We start from the raw sequence: 14,272 nt of genomic DNA, 5'->3' as shown, positions 1-14,272 counted from the left end.
CTGTTTTTTATTTGTACCCTTACAGTCTTTAAAAGATTCTCTAGCAGCCAAATTTATGTATCAACCAGGCAGGTTATTTTTAAGCAAATCTCTTCTAGACTTTTTGATTATATTTATCCAGCTCTTCCAATTTTAAAATGTTTGGTTTTGTAGCTGATACTTTCTGATGCTCTCTTCATTTATCAAGGGACTGGAACAAACTCTGCAGTGACTTGATTCAGTAACTTTTCTGACACTTCTGAAATGCATGATAGACAAACCTTTATTGACAACTTCACCATCCTGATCCATAGAGAACCTATGCTGCTGCTTTTGTTCTTTATTTGCTCAAACATTGGAGGTGAGAATATTTGACATATCTGTTTGCTAGTTTTCTGTCCCTTAACAGCTTTTATTGTGCTGCTATTTATTCCTTTATTTCCATTTGTGTTATTTGATAGACGATATTTTAAATTGTTTAACCCCCAGACCAAGAAAGGCTTTTAGCCCAGGTTATCTTAACTGGCCATGCCAACATGTTCTGGACAACAACAAAAAATAGTTGTGCTGTTTTCTGCAGACAGTGCTGCTCATAGTTATGGAAGAAATCTGTAGCCACTCAAAGCTGGGGAGTGTCTTGGAGCTGTGAGTCTGTGCTCATGTGTTCAGGCTCATTTCTGTTCTCCGGTAATTTTCCACATGTAATTATTGCTTCAGAGGTAAAGCACTCCCAATGGCAATTTACTGTTCTTTACCCAGAAAACAAATGTGCTATTCAATAAGTTTTGTTTGTTTTGGGATTTCTTTTTGTTATTGGAAGATTATTGTGTAGAATGTTTTAAACACAGATACTGTGAAATACTGCTGTTAGTTTCACAGAAAGTTGGGCATACATTTCCTATGTTGAAGTGTGAGAAAGTAAAAGCTCGGTCACTGTGCAGTGGTGGAAGAGAGCATTGTTCATTCTTGTGGAAAGGAAGAAGAAGAATATGGCAGTTGAGATGGAAGCCTTATTCCGTACTGATCTCTGGAGAATAAGTGTTTGGGTGACTGGCGAGGCAGATGGGCAAAGGGGCAGATAAGGTTGAGCTGCACTAAAATACGAGATGTACCTGGAGATGTCTTGAAGCACGATGTCATTTCTTGGCATTGTAACTGCTCTTCTAGAAGAAATACTGCAGAAGGGAAAAAATGAGAATGAAAATGCCTTTTGATAATGCTGTTTTGCATGTAATTGTGTTTTTTTCATACTACTATTATTTTTTGTCTGTGTTTCTGGCTGACATTTAAATAACTAGTTTCACTAGGGTTGATCAGAAGCTAAAATTAGAGATGCAATTAGAGTACTTAATAAAACTGAACTTCTAGTTTCCCTGTGCTTGGAAATATTTGTTGTGTTGGGAAAGAGTATAGGCCTCAGAACTGGGATGTATCGCAAAGGCAGTGGAGAAAGAAAAGCACAAAGAAAATTGGCTAAAGCTCTCTTAAGGTGTAGATGACTGAGGCCCTCGCAACAAGCTCCTGCTTCTTAAAGTAGCACAGGTACATAGGAAGTTCCTGTTGCCAGTGCATAAAATAAGCTTCTTGTACATAAAAACAATCAGGCCTGTAACATTTGTGTGCCTTCTCACCAAGCCATTTATTGAGAAGATGAAGGTGTGGAAAATTATGACTGTTTTCCTTGCAATGCTTGGATGAAATTGTTGCCTCAGAAAGTGTGAATTTTATGGCACTGTTTGACATGTAAACCATTTGAAATCTAGTATGTGAGATCCCTAGTGCTCCAAAGGCCTGTGAAGATGAAGAAGGAAGTAACAGTCTTTAAGGAGCTGGAAGAGCACAAAACAGCCTTCTGCTGCAGAGCCCCTGTCCCACGAGTCTGTTCTGAATCCTGCTCTGAGTCTCCTTCCATATGAACTGTAATGGGAAGTGTCTGTCCTTCACAGTCACTGATTCAGCACCTTTTAGGAATTGTGGAAGGGCAGAAAATTACCAACATTTGAGTAGTTTAGCATGCCTCACACAGCAAAGCAATGTGTATTCTGCTGGAATGGTGGCTCACTGACAGCTACTGAAAAACCGCAGGTGCTCCCTGCCTCTTTTAGACACACAGTAGTCATTGGATAGACCTGAAGTCAGCAAGTTTAGGTGTTTTGAATTTATTATTTCCCAAGTACATAATGATGTGTGGGAGAGCTCCTCTGGCTTAGTTGTCCATATCCTGCTTTATTAACTAACAGGAAAAAAAAACAAACAAAACTACACATGATCATCAAAATCCATCCAAATGCTCCATCCTCATCCACAGTTTAACCACTACATGAAAATTAAAATTGACACAAGGATTCACTTTTTCCTCCTGTTTCTTCTAAAGGGTACCTTTTGGAAAATACCATTTTGACATGCATGTGAGAGCCTCAGTATTTATTTGCACTGCTGCCACAGGAGCACAGACTAGAGATTTCTGCACTAGTTTTAAATTACTAAACTGATACTGGAAGCAGTGTCTCTGCAGCAGCACAAGACTCAGTATAGGCCACTTTGCAGGCTAAGAAAATTTGGGCTGTCCAGTCTAAAGAAGAGAAATCTGCATGGAGACCTCATAGCAGCCTTCCAGTTTCTGAAGGGGGCCTACAAGGGTGCTGGAGAGGGACTCTTCATCAGGGACTGTAGCAATAGGACAAGGGGTAATGGTTTCAAACTTTAACAGGGGAGATTTAGATTTGATATAAGGAAGAAGTTCTTTACTTTGAGTGGTGAGACACTGGAACAGATTGCCCATGGAAGAATGCCCCATCCCTGGCAGTGTTCAAGGTCAGGTTGGGTGGGGCTCTGAGCAACCTGGTCTAGTGGAAGGTGTCCCTGCCCATAGTAGGGTGGTTGGAACTGGATGATCTTAATTTCCTTTCCAACCCAAACCATTCTATGATTCTATGTATTTACCTTCCTAGGCAGTCACTGTTTCCACAGGGGAGGCATGTCCCCATTTGCCACTGCAGAGAAACAGTTGTGATGCTGTCTGCCACTGACTCCTAGCAATTTCTTTTCACCTTATTGTGGTGTCATATCTTGCAGAGTTAAAAGAAATAAGAAAATTATTCTGAAGCATAAGAATGAGCATACAGAAATTAAAATAGCCCCAAATTCAGTGTCAGTATGGTAAAATCCAAATCTTATGCTTAATTATAACAAAATAACGTCACACTTCTCTATCAATGTCTCAAGATGTAGTTTTAAGCGTTATTGATAGTGAGGGTGAAATGCATAAAAAATACCTACCAAATGTGCTCTGTTTTGTTCTAGATTGTCTCGCTAGCTATTTTAAACCTCATTATAACTGGAAAATTACCTAGCATAACAGCATGCACTACAAGAACTGAAAAGGTTTGTGAACAGCAAATGGCAGTCAAGTTCCATCGCAATCAGCAGTGCTGTTTTTAGGCCAGCTGAGTACTGCTTCTCAAAAGTTTTCTATGGTAAAAATGTGATTGTTATCAGTGTGATGGTAGAAGCTCACAGAAGGAAGTGAAATTTCTTCTTGCATTGCTTGAAGCAGGCTTAAAATGCCTGTGCTGAACTGTGCTGGGAGTCCAACCTGAATTTTGTTTCAGGTGATTAAACTCTGTCCAATATTAGTGATATGATTAGTCTGATCACTAATGTCTGATTAGTGATATGATCTCTCATCATTTATATTACTTTTTAAAAGAAGCAAAGTTTTCATGAGAAACATAACTATTGCTTCTAATATCCCCTCTCCTTAGGAAACACTCGGAGTTTGATAATGAACCTAGAGGTGATATTTTCTGAATAGCTACCATTTTTGTAGAGGATGAGCGGCATTTGAGATGTTTCCCAAGCCTAAAGATCATCTGGGGCACCTACATAATCTGAGAACAACAGCCCACTCCTACAAGGCAGAGGAAACTGCAGCATTTGTGCTTCTCTCCTGAAGACTCCAGCTGCCCCAATCAAACAGTAACCCTGTCTGGAAGGGTAGGTTGGGAGGCTTGTTTTTTAACCCAGCAATACAGGGAGAATGGGGACACTCTTAGAAAATCAATACCCCAGAGAGGGCTAGGTGGCATTCACTTACAGGGATAGATTTCACTGGAAGATGGTTGGCAATTATCTTTCTAGTTTATGGTATGGAGGAACCAAGACCGGAGATGAGAGCACATGGTAGTTGTGGGAAACACCAAGAGCCAGTTGCTGTTCTCTCTCAAACACGCATGAACACACGTTTGTATTATTCTTTCACCCTTGTGCCTTTGTCTCTGTAAAGTCACTGTAGCTTACATCAGAAAATATAGTCTGCAAAATTTATTTAATAAAGTGGAGCAGAACTGCCCTGTTGCTTCAAAAAAACTTTTGAAACATTGGTAACATTCAAGATAAAATAATAAACCCTCTCCTTGTTTAGTCAACTACAAGCCCACAGACCAATCCTGACAGTAAGATCCAGGTGAGTAATCACTGGGAAAAGCCTGCAAACCTGAAGTCCTCATCCAGAAAGGTCCTGGCCTTAACATCCTTTTGTACTTTTGAACAGTGGTCTTTCACCCTTTATCACTTTCTGCCTCAGTCCTTGACCTTCTTGCTCCTGTCCTTTACTCCATCCCAGTTCTACACCTCTTAGTGCTGTGCTCCAGGCAGTTGTACAGCCAAAGGCAATTCCAGGTGTTTGCTTGGGTTAGTAATGCCATTTGAGCACCATCCTTTTATGAATCTGTCTGCAAGCTTTGCAGCACAGAACCAACTGGCAAATACATAGCGAAAGAAACAGAGGAAACCTGGCCTGAGTCACAGGCTCCTATTTTCTCTGACAAAGAACAAGGAGAAAGATGAGAGGGAAGGGATTGGTGTGCCATACATCTAAATGGCTGCAAGCAAGACTGAAGCTCTGATTGTGCGGGACAGTTGCTGGAAGGCAGCAGGTGGTAGGACAGCAGCTCTGTTTTGAACTTGTGGACTTTGTGGTTTACAAAGGAGCTGAGAATCAAGTGTGTGATGAAGGAAAAATGCTATGTAAAGGAAATGAGTTCATAGAGAGGGACTGTCAGTTCTGCATATTGAGGTTCTGTTCGAGCCTGGTTGCTTTCAGGACATTGCATGCTTGTGGCATGATTACCTTCAATGTGCTGATAAGGTGACTTTGCTTTGAATAAGTTAAGATACTTATTCTACCCCTGTGCCTCTTCTTCCTTCTACCCTGCTGTGGCAGAGATCAGCCTCCCAAACAGTAATGGTTTTCCTGCTGAGCTGCTTTAGTGAGTGCAGGCACAGGCTGCTGTCAAACACAGGTCTGGTCATGTGATTTAAACCCTCTGGTTGACAGTCCTCAGACTTCAGGTTTTTGTTGTAGCAAAGGGGAAAGGGAGTAATGCAATTATTATTGGGCACTCATTGAGGCTGCAACATGATGGGGAAAATGACTACAAATGGCAGAAGGGTTAAGTGTCAAATCTGGGCTTTCAGTGTAGTTTGGATACTAATTTGAACTATTTACCTAGGGCATTGCCACCCATTCCTGTTCTCTGCCCCTCACCTTCATTCTTGTTGTCTGGCCATCCATGAGATACCATGGACTTTATTATCCTTATACCAAGCAACCAGAGATTGAGTTCTGTTGCAGTAAAGGAGCGGTAGCTGTGGTGTGCTGACTGCCTTACAGGCATCCTGGGGGAGTGCTTCTCCCTAACCTTGGCTTCCAAATTTTCCTTCCAATGTGCTTGGAAGGAGATTGGAATTCAAGTTGTGCTGCTGAATTTTAGATATGTAATACTGCCAAAGGTCCTTAAAACATGTTGGACAGCTATCCTTTTTTGAGTTTTGTACATATATAGATTTTTTTGTAAAAGCAAAACAAAATTTCCTGAATGGCAGTGTATTAAAGAGCCATTTTCTTCCTTCTTCATGCTGGATGCAATGCAGTTTCACTGCTACTAATAGTTCATGTATAAATACATTACCACTATTTGTTTAATACTGATAAAGTCACTTTGGAGACATTGGTAGGCTTTATCCACATTTTACAGAGAAAATGGAAACATGGAGAGATGAAGTACAGAATACCCTCTTATTCTGGATAGCCAAAATGGTGTGTCTGTGTTCAGGCTCCCAACTATGCAGCCCTTTTCAAACAGTCTCATGAAGCACAGCTTCATTGTGTGCAGCCGCCTCAGCCCAACACTCTCCTCTTCCCCTGCAGTCTCATTTTGTTCAATACGTACCTGCTAGCTTTTCCAGCAAATGAAGGGCAGTCTTACAGATAATAACTTTCTTAATTTTCCTCTTCCAAGGACACCTGCTCGGGGGACGAGCTAGTGTATGATCATGTAATTAAAGGTTGTATAATGCCCATTCCCCAGTAGCAGACTAGGAGGAGTGCAGCAGCCGCAGCCCCTGGCTCACATGCTAATGCCGCAGTAGCATCTGGTGGTTGAAACAGCAATTGCACATGCAAAAATGGGCTTTTGCAATTGTACCATGGAGCTGGGAGGGGCACAGCCTCCTTAATGTTGCTTTGCACTTTCTAGGGCTAGAAATTGCCATATGGGGACAGAGTGTTAGAAAAAGACATTGTCTGATTCTAATATGCTTTTGCAAGATGTGCATTTGAATAATGTGCACCCACCTTAAAATCTGAACAAACTGGAATTTTCACAGGGAGAGAAATGAGGCTTTTATTTGACCTTGGTGTAGTCCCTGCTCCAGAGGGTGGAAGGGCTAAATCTTCTGTATGAAGCACTTAAGTTGTTTGAGTTTTATGCTAGTGGATTACAGAAAAATGGCTGAATAGATGCTGCTGAACATTTCCCTGCTGGTTTTTGGAACTGACACTGGTATAGAAAATGTCAAATGGTTGAAGAAGTCCACATCATCATCAAAGATGATGGTTTATACTATCTATACATAGCACAGCCAGCTCTACACATTGCATAAATTCTTCCTTCTGCAGAGGAGAAATTAGAAAAAGCAGATTTCATGAAACAAAAATAAGATTTCTTTCAGAAGAGAAGTAGTAGTTTAAAATTAGAGTGATTCTTCTTTGCCGTGGTGCCCCAGTGGTGTGTTATCCATTCTTGTTGCAGTTCATCATCAAACATGTTGGAAACTGCAAAGATTATTTGTACATTCTGAAAATGGCTGGCAAGCTGTTTAGCCGTAGAGCTTGACTTCAGAGCTAACAAAATTCTGTGGCCAAAAGCTGTGTGCTCGGCCCCACTTAACGCCTAGTGAATATGGACTGTGAGTTAGGTCTTCTGCTTGCCCTCACAGGAATGTCACAGACTCTGAGCTTCTTTCCCTTGGCTCTCCAGGGGGCTTGTTCCACCATGACATGACGAGAGTTTCAGAACAGTGCCACAGATAGCTCGCTTTTCCAATCCTGTTGCAGCTTCTTGCACGTTTTTTTCAGCTGAAAGATCCTCAAGTGCTTTACTTGTCAGTAGGTTGTGGAGGATCACACCAAGTACTGAAGCCAGGAAGGAAAGCAGAAAAGTACATAAGCTGCACTAATGTGGTCACTGGATAGACACACTGGGGAAGAAATGCTGCAGTGTGCTTCTGCAAATGAGCAGTTCCTAGTTTCAGTGTTTCTCCTGTTTTTGTAAGCTGGGGAGGATCTTTACACCAGCACAGTTGAGCTTCCTGCTTTTTCTTCCAAGCAGAGGTTGGTAGAAGGCTTTGGTTGCAATAGCCCATATTTTTGATAGTGCTACACTCTGAGTTTGTCTTCAGGCTGTGGCAGGATGATTTCCCATTGGTGTGACACAGCTGGTCATTGCTGTTCTATCTGCCTTCTTAGGCCACATTGTATAGTAACTTGCTGCTTTCTGTTGATTCAACTTAGTTCAAGTGGACTGCTCCCCATACAGTGTAACTTCCACTCAAGTAAATCAGAGATATTATGCTTGAAATGTTATTTTCTCCCCTAGTATCTTAGTATTGTATGACTTAATAAAAACTGCATTGTTGACTTTAGTTATTTCCTAATAGGAAAAAGAATATTAGCTCAAATGTTTTTGAAGATTGTGTATTTTTGCTTTAATATCATGCCATTGAACAAAGGCCAAACGGTTTTCATTAGTAAACTTTTAATCTCTTACTTCAGGTTTAAAGCAGAAGATTTTGACTCTTTAGTGCTCAAGAAAAACAAGCTAACGAACTTCTTTCTTCCATTACGTTTTTTACAGAACACTCTCCAAACTCAGGGCACATCGTAAATGTAAAAAATATATCTGTTCCATAACACATTGATTAAACTGATTAAAAATCATATGATGGGTTCTGGAAGGTCAGACTGAAATTGATCTTGGAACAGAACCTACAAGAGTGCATTGCTAGGCATAGGGGTTAAATCTCTATAGCTCAAGTGCTACAGGGGTATGGGCCTTTATTCCCTTTTAGGGTTTAGTACATTAATTAATCTGTTATGGCTGCTAATTAGCCCTTCCTGGCACCTCAGTCCTGGACTTTTAGGCCTGTGATTTTCAAGATTTGCTGTCACACTGTCACTCAGAAACGGTCAGTTTTATTATAAATGGGAAAACAAGAGTTTTCTAAACTTGCAGGTATTTTTCATGTTGTACGGTATTTAAAACAGTAGTGAATACAGGATTATGCTCATTAAATGAATTGGAAGCTGCAGATATTGAAGGGCCAAGTGTGTTATGCATGATAGCATCTAATGGCTTACTTTTGCATCGGGAAAATGGGGTGACCACACAGACTTTTCTGCTGAAGGACCTTGTATGCTCACTTCTCAGTGGATTCAGACTGTCTTGTGCTGTCTGTCTGCCAAGTTACTTCTTCATATCCAGTTGGAAAAGGTAAAGGCTGTAGCAGTTAGGCACACAGTGGCAAGCTTATAAGAAAGCAGGAGAGAGAAAGCAAAGAGAAGTTATAAGTTAAATATTTGCAAATTAAATTAATTTACACTTAATTAAAATCACACTGTCTTTCAGAATGTCCACCAAACTCTACAGTGGGTTAACAGTGGTCATTTCAGCTCCAGTAAATATCACCAAAAGTCTTTTTTGTGTGTTTATCTTTGGAAATTATAAAATAGTACTCCATGACATTGTATCTGGAACACCTTGTTCCATTCTGGGATTCCTTGTTTTTCTTCTCACAAAAAAAGTGCATGTGTTTCACTCCATCGGTTGCCCAGCTCGATGTTGGATTCCTGACTGTGCTGTGGTGGAAAGTTTCTATGGCTTTGTTTATCTGACTGTTGCTTTTATTTCCTTTGAAAGTTACAATTTGTACTTGTGAGTAAGAACATGCTGTCATGATGGTTATGGATCTGCACTCAGGCAAATGCAGAACATGATGAAGGGAGAACATTTCCCATTTCCTGCCAAATAAGAAAAGAGCTAGGTCTGAGGGACAAATAAATTTTCTATCAGCCCATGTCACAAATGTCTCACTTCAAACTTTAGGCAGCTCCAGACCTTAACTACTGTGAATTGCAATAACTGAAAGATTCAATTGCAACTTCCATTTTGAGTTCAGAGCAAAAAGTTCCCTAAATTAGATGTGGTGGATCAGATTCTCAGAGGTTACAAGGGCTGGGCAGTGGTTTCATTTTCTCTCCCTCTCCTCTATCCTTTTTGCAACAAAAAGACACTGGCAAGTTTGTGTGTCTGCAGAAAGGTCATTTAGTAGACATTCTACTCCACATGAGGCAACCTGCACAGGAAGAGGTCTGTGCTTTGTCTAGACTGTCTGCATATTTCTTGACATGAATAAGAGTTGGCCTTTGTTGCTTGCTTCATCTTATCCCTGTGTTATGCTTGGATAAAGCCTCATCTGTGAGATAGGAAGAGACTTTATAGAAATGGCTGTTTGTGCAGTGGAGCGTGTGATCCTTCCCGCTTCATGGTAGTCTGAGAGAGTAGGTAAGATAGCAGTAATATGAAAATGGCATGTAGGATTAGTGTTAAAAATGATCTGCTGCTCATTGTCCCCTTTCCATGTAACAAAGTAATCTCTGTTCATCTTTTCTTATTACCCTTCAACCTCTTGTCACACTGGTATTAAGCCTATTATGTGAATTAAATATGTTCCATAAACTCAGGTCAGTTCTTAATGGACAATAATTTAAATTATGAGATACGTAATTGGTTATAACTTACTCTAATTGACATGCTTTTCCCAGGACAACTCCAGTGCTTAGGCAGCAGGAGCATGGATGTTATTAACCAGGGCAAATGTGAAGGACGTCCCACTTTTATGTCCTGTTTTGTTTCCCTGGATCAGATTAATGATAACTTTCATCCAGACAAAATGTCTTTCAGGTCATGTATATATAAGCACCTTCAATCTCGGAATCATCCAGAAAATTTCTGCCTACCTTAATTATATTAATTTTTTATGCTTTTACAGGCAATGATTTATAATGAGCAGGCAGTAAAATGAGGTGACAATGCAGCGTATGTGTTTGCTGTGTCTTTCAAACATTGGTCACAGACTCCTTCCTTTCAGAGAGGCTAGTTTTAGGTCAGCATTTAAGAAAGAGTATTTTATATTCTTACAATTAGCAGAAATTTGAAGCCCTCATATATGAAAGGGCAGAAAATAAAAATTTCAGAAGATGTTACATGTAGTAATAACAGTGCATTGAAATTTTTTCTCCTCTAGCCCAGGACTTAGGACTGAAAACATGTTTTCAGATGATGGACTGCACATAATATATGTTAATGTAATTTGCCATCTTAAAATTGTACTGCCTTTAATTTATTTAAAAGTAGATGAATAATTATTTCTCTAAGTTGAGTAGACAAAAGGTAGGCATTTATTCCTGCAGAATGGAAAGCTCTCATGAGCTTTAAAGTACTTTTTAAAAAATAACTGCAACAACTGTGAAGGCTTTTAGTTATGGAAAGACTGGAAATATTTTCTCCTTCTGTTTCTTAGTCTCACTCAGAGCTGTCAAAGGTTACAGTCACCTGTCAGCCAATGAAAAGATAAAGGCAGTTTCTTAACAGGAATCAGACACTGGTTTTATACACAAGAACAGTCAAAAAGCACAAAAGTTTAATGTCCTATTAAGATACTAAATCAGATTTTTAGATGGTTTTTGTTTGTGCCTGTTCCCAAGTTTCTGCAAAGCATTTTGTGTCATTCTTAGATTGTAAAACAGTTGAATTTCACCTACTGTTTTTTCCTCCTGAAAGTTCCCTGTCTGCCTGAGTATTTAAAATGTATCTTAATTCCCATACTCCCAGGGAGTTTTGTTCATTTTTTATGGTGGTAAATGCACTTTCTTCGAGACTGTATGCACCTATTTTAATCTGCTGTAATGCTCTGGATTTCTGCCATTTCCTTACTGCAAATTAATAATGAATAAGCTGTGGTTGGAAAGCTAACGGTTCAAGATGAAATCAGGAGCTTATTGCAACATGGGTGATATTCATTTGTCATCTCCATGGAAACAGCTATTTATCAAGAAACTGCAGCTAAGACTGTAACAAGAAAGTAAGCAATTGTTGGAATGTTGGGCTTTTGCCGAGAAGCAGATTTAGCAAAAAAATGCTAGGATTGCACAGGAATTCAGCATTATTTTTGAAACTAGATTTCTTTTTCCTTCACCTTGAATGGTATGGATTCTGTTGTTTTGAAAAATACCAGTAGAATGAGGCACAAAAAGCACAGATATTCTGGGAGATGTCTCCCACTTTCACCTGTTGTGGTCCATATGCCTGAAAGCACTTGTAGTTCCAGAGCCACAGAGTTGTGTGGCCTTCTTGCATCCAAAGTATGGCATCAGGGCCTTCTGCATATTATACGCCAATTATAAACTTAACTGAATTTAACAGTTAGTGCTGCTCAGCAACAGAAATAATTTTCTGTTGGGTAAATTTGAGATAGAGCAAATTTATTTCAAAGTTAACTGAGTTTGGGTTAAATCCTTTATTTCTGTTAGTGGGAAATGGGGTCTTTCAGAACAGGCACAACCGTAGAGTAGGTATCATTTGTCAGAACTGGGCTCACCACTGTTTCTCTCAGACAATTTATTCTTTTCTGATTTAAATAGTCATAATAGTGCAAGCCAAGATCCTGAAACACTGATTAATATGTCATTCCATAACAAGCCTGAGCTTTTATTTTTTTGGATGTAATGCAGTGGACTCAGTACTTTTTTTTTTTGTACTCTTAAGACAGGTTTAATTGCATGCCAGGAGGCAAGCTCAGAGCTTGAGAGCCAACAGAAAGAACATTGAAGGCTTGTTTTCTAACTTTTGTTTATGCTGTGTTTCAGCTTTTGGGAGTAGGGAAGAGCTTTCCCGAGCTGGTGCTACTCTCCCAGGAATGCCACATGCCCTAGCTGGGGCAGGTGATGCAGGAGGGAGAACAGTCTTCCCTGAGTTTGACTGAAGTTTCCATAGGCAGATGAAATAGTTAGCCCTCTTCCTCAGGAACAGCGTCAAGGATAGTTCGGCTTCTGGGAGTGAGGTTAATCATGACGTACCTTTGTAATTTGATGTCTAGGTAAAGTTGGTGAGGAGTTTCTTTACAGATCACAGGCAACACTGAGAAGGATTGGTAGCTGTGAGGATTGTCTCCACTAAATTTTGTACCTACAATCTGTTCTGTTATTTATTTCTGTTCCACTTTTGTTTATGAAAGCGACTTACACGTAGCTTGGGTTTTTATTTTTTGCTCTTCTAAAGAAGTGAGCTATTTTTGAGAATGCTTATAGTCCCCTGTCAGTTTTTAGTTCTAAACCTATATAAAGCCTGCTTACTATCCCTTACAATTAGTTTCAAAAATCAGTTTTTAAAAAACTTAGCAGAAATTTTGACTTGATTTTGCAGAATACTCACTGTGTATGTGGCAGTTTCTCAAATGAAACATACATTTACTTCCAGCATGTTAGCAGACCTCATGATGTAGAGAAGCATTTCTACATTGATACAAATGGTGCAATTTACTGTTACAAGAAGGACATATGATAGTGTGTACACCTGAATCAATATCCTCCAGCCATGGTGACAATGTTTTCCTGTATTGCCTCTTGCCCTGTGTTACTATAGAGATAGAAAATGCTTCAGTAGGAAGTTCGCTCCAATTTACAGATAGCTTCTGCTGTTACTTTCCAAGGACAGAATATTCTTTGACTACCCAAGAGTGAAAATCAGGAGATGAACAGGCAGTAGAGAGAAAATACAGTGGGGATAAGGGAGTTGAGACAGCAGATATTAATGGGTAAAAGAGTGAGTGTGAGAGAGTGGTGACAGGAGAAAGTGAACTGAAGGAAAAAAATATCACAGAGTTGCAGAATGGTTGAGGCTGGAACCTCTGAAGGTCATCTAGTCCATCCCCCTGCTCAGGCAGGGTCACCTACAGCAGGCTGCCCCAGCCCGTGTCCAGATGGCTTTTAAATATCTCTGAGGCTGGAGACTCCACAGCATCCCTGGGCAACATGTGCCAGTTCTCAGTCACCCTCACATTAAAATCTGTTTCCTGATGTTCAGAAAAAAATGAGAGAAAGTGTGAAGAACAAATTTCACACTATGAGCACTAGCTTTGGTGATTGCTCATAGCTGTAAGAAAAGCTAAGTTTATGCATCTGAAATGTCAGGAAGAAAGAAAGGCTTTCTCCTGGGCAGAAACAACCAATTTCTCACCCTTAAAAATAGAAGTCACTAGTTCTGCAATGAAAGCTTCCTTCAGGGTGTAGGAGAGTTTATTTATGACATTTTTTTCCCTCATTATTTCTCCATTTATGTGCTATTTCCCCCCGAAGCCTGGCTGGGTATATGAAGCCGAGTATGAAGCCGTGTGTCTCTTTGCCAGAGTATGAAAACACCAACTGAGCGCACCCGCGGCGAGCGCTGCGTGAGGAGAGTAGCGGGCAGTGGGCAGCGCCGGGCTCCGCGGGGCCGCAGCTCCCCCGTGTGTTCAAGCGGGAGGCGGCAGCGGCACCAAGGCCGGCGGCTCCGCTCAGCTCCTGCCTCGCTGGTACGGTACCTCCATGCGCCTGAGTCTGCTGAGTGTCGGCTTAACCCCAACCGACACTAAGTACCACGCAGCCGCTCGCTCACCCCCCTATTCCCCACGGTGGGATGGGGAGATGAATCGGAGAAAGGTGAAACCAATGGGTTAAGAGCAATTTAATAATTGAAATAAAATACAATATAACACTAATAATGAAAAGGGATTTTTATTATTTTTGAGAGGTAAAACGAAAAAAAAAAACAAAAACAAAAACAAACAAACCAAACAGCAATGATGCACAACACAGTTGATCACCACCCACTGGCCAATACCCAGCCCAACCCGA

At 40.4% G+C, this 14,272-nt stretch overlaps 1 protein-coding gene across 1 annotated transcript in view; it reads left to right on the top strand.

Moving 5' to 3' along the window:
* Positions 1 to 14,272, top strand: part of DCLK1 (doublecortin like kinase 1) — a 246,013-nt gene that overhangs the window by 99,121 nt on the left and 132,620 nt on the right. The gene's annotated exons all lie outside the window — the stretch shown is intronic.

The sequence above is a fragment of the Melopsittacus undulatus genome, chromosome 2 (genome assembly GCF_012275295.1).
Source record: "Melopsittacus undulatus isolate bMelUnd1 chromosome 2, bMelUnd1.mat.Z, whole genome shotgun sequence".
In the NCBI taxonomy this organism is placed as follows: Eukaryota; Metazoa; Chordata; class Aves; order Psittaciformes; family Psittaculidae; genus Melopsittacus; species Melopsittacus undulatus.
Note: the sequence above shows the minus strand (reverse complement) of the source record. Positions and strands in the feature narration are given on the sequence as shown.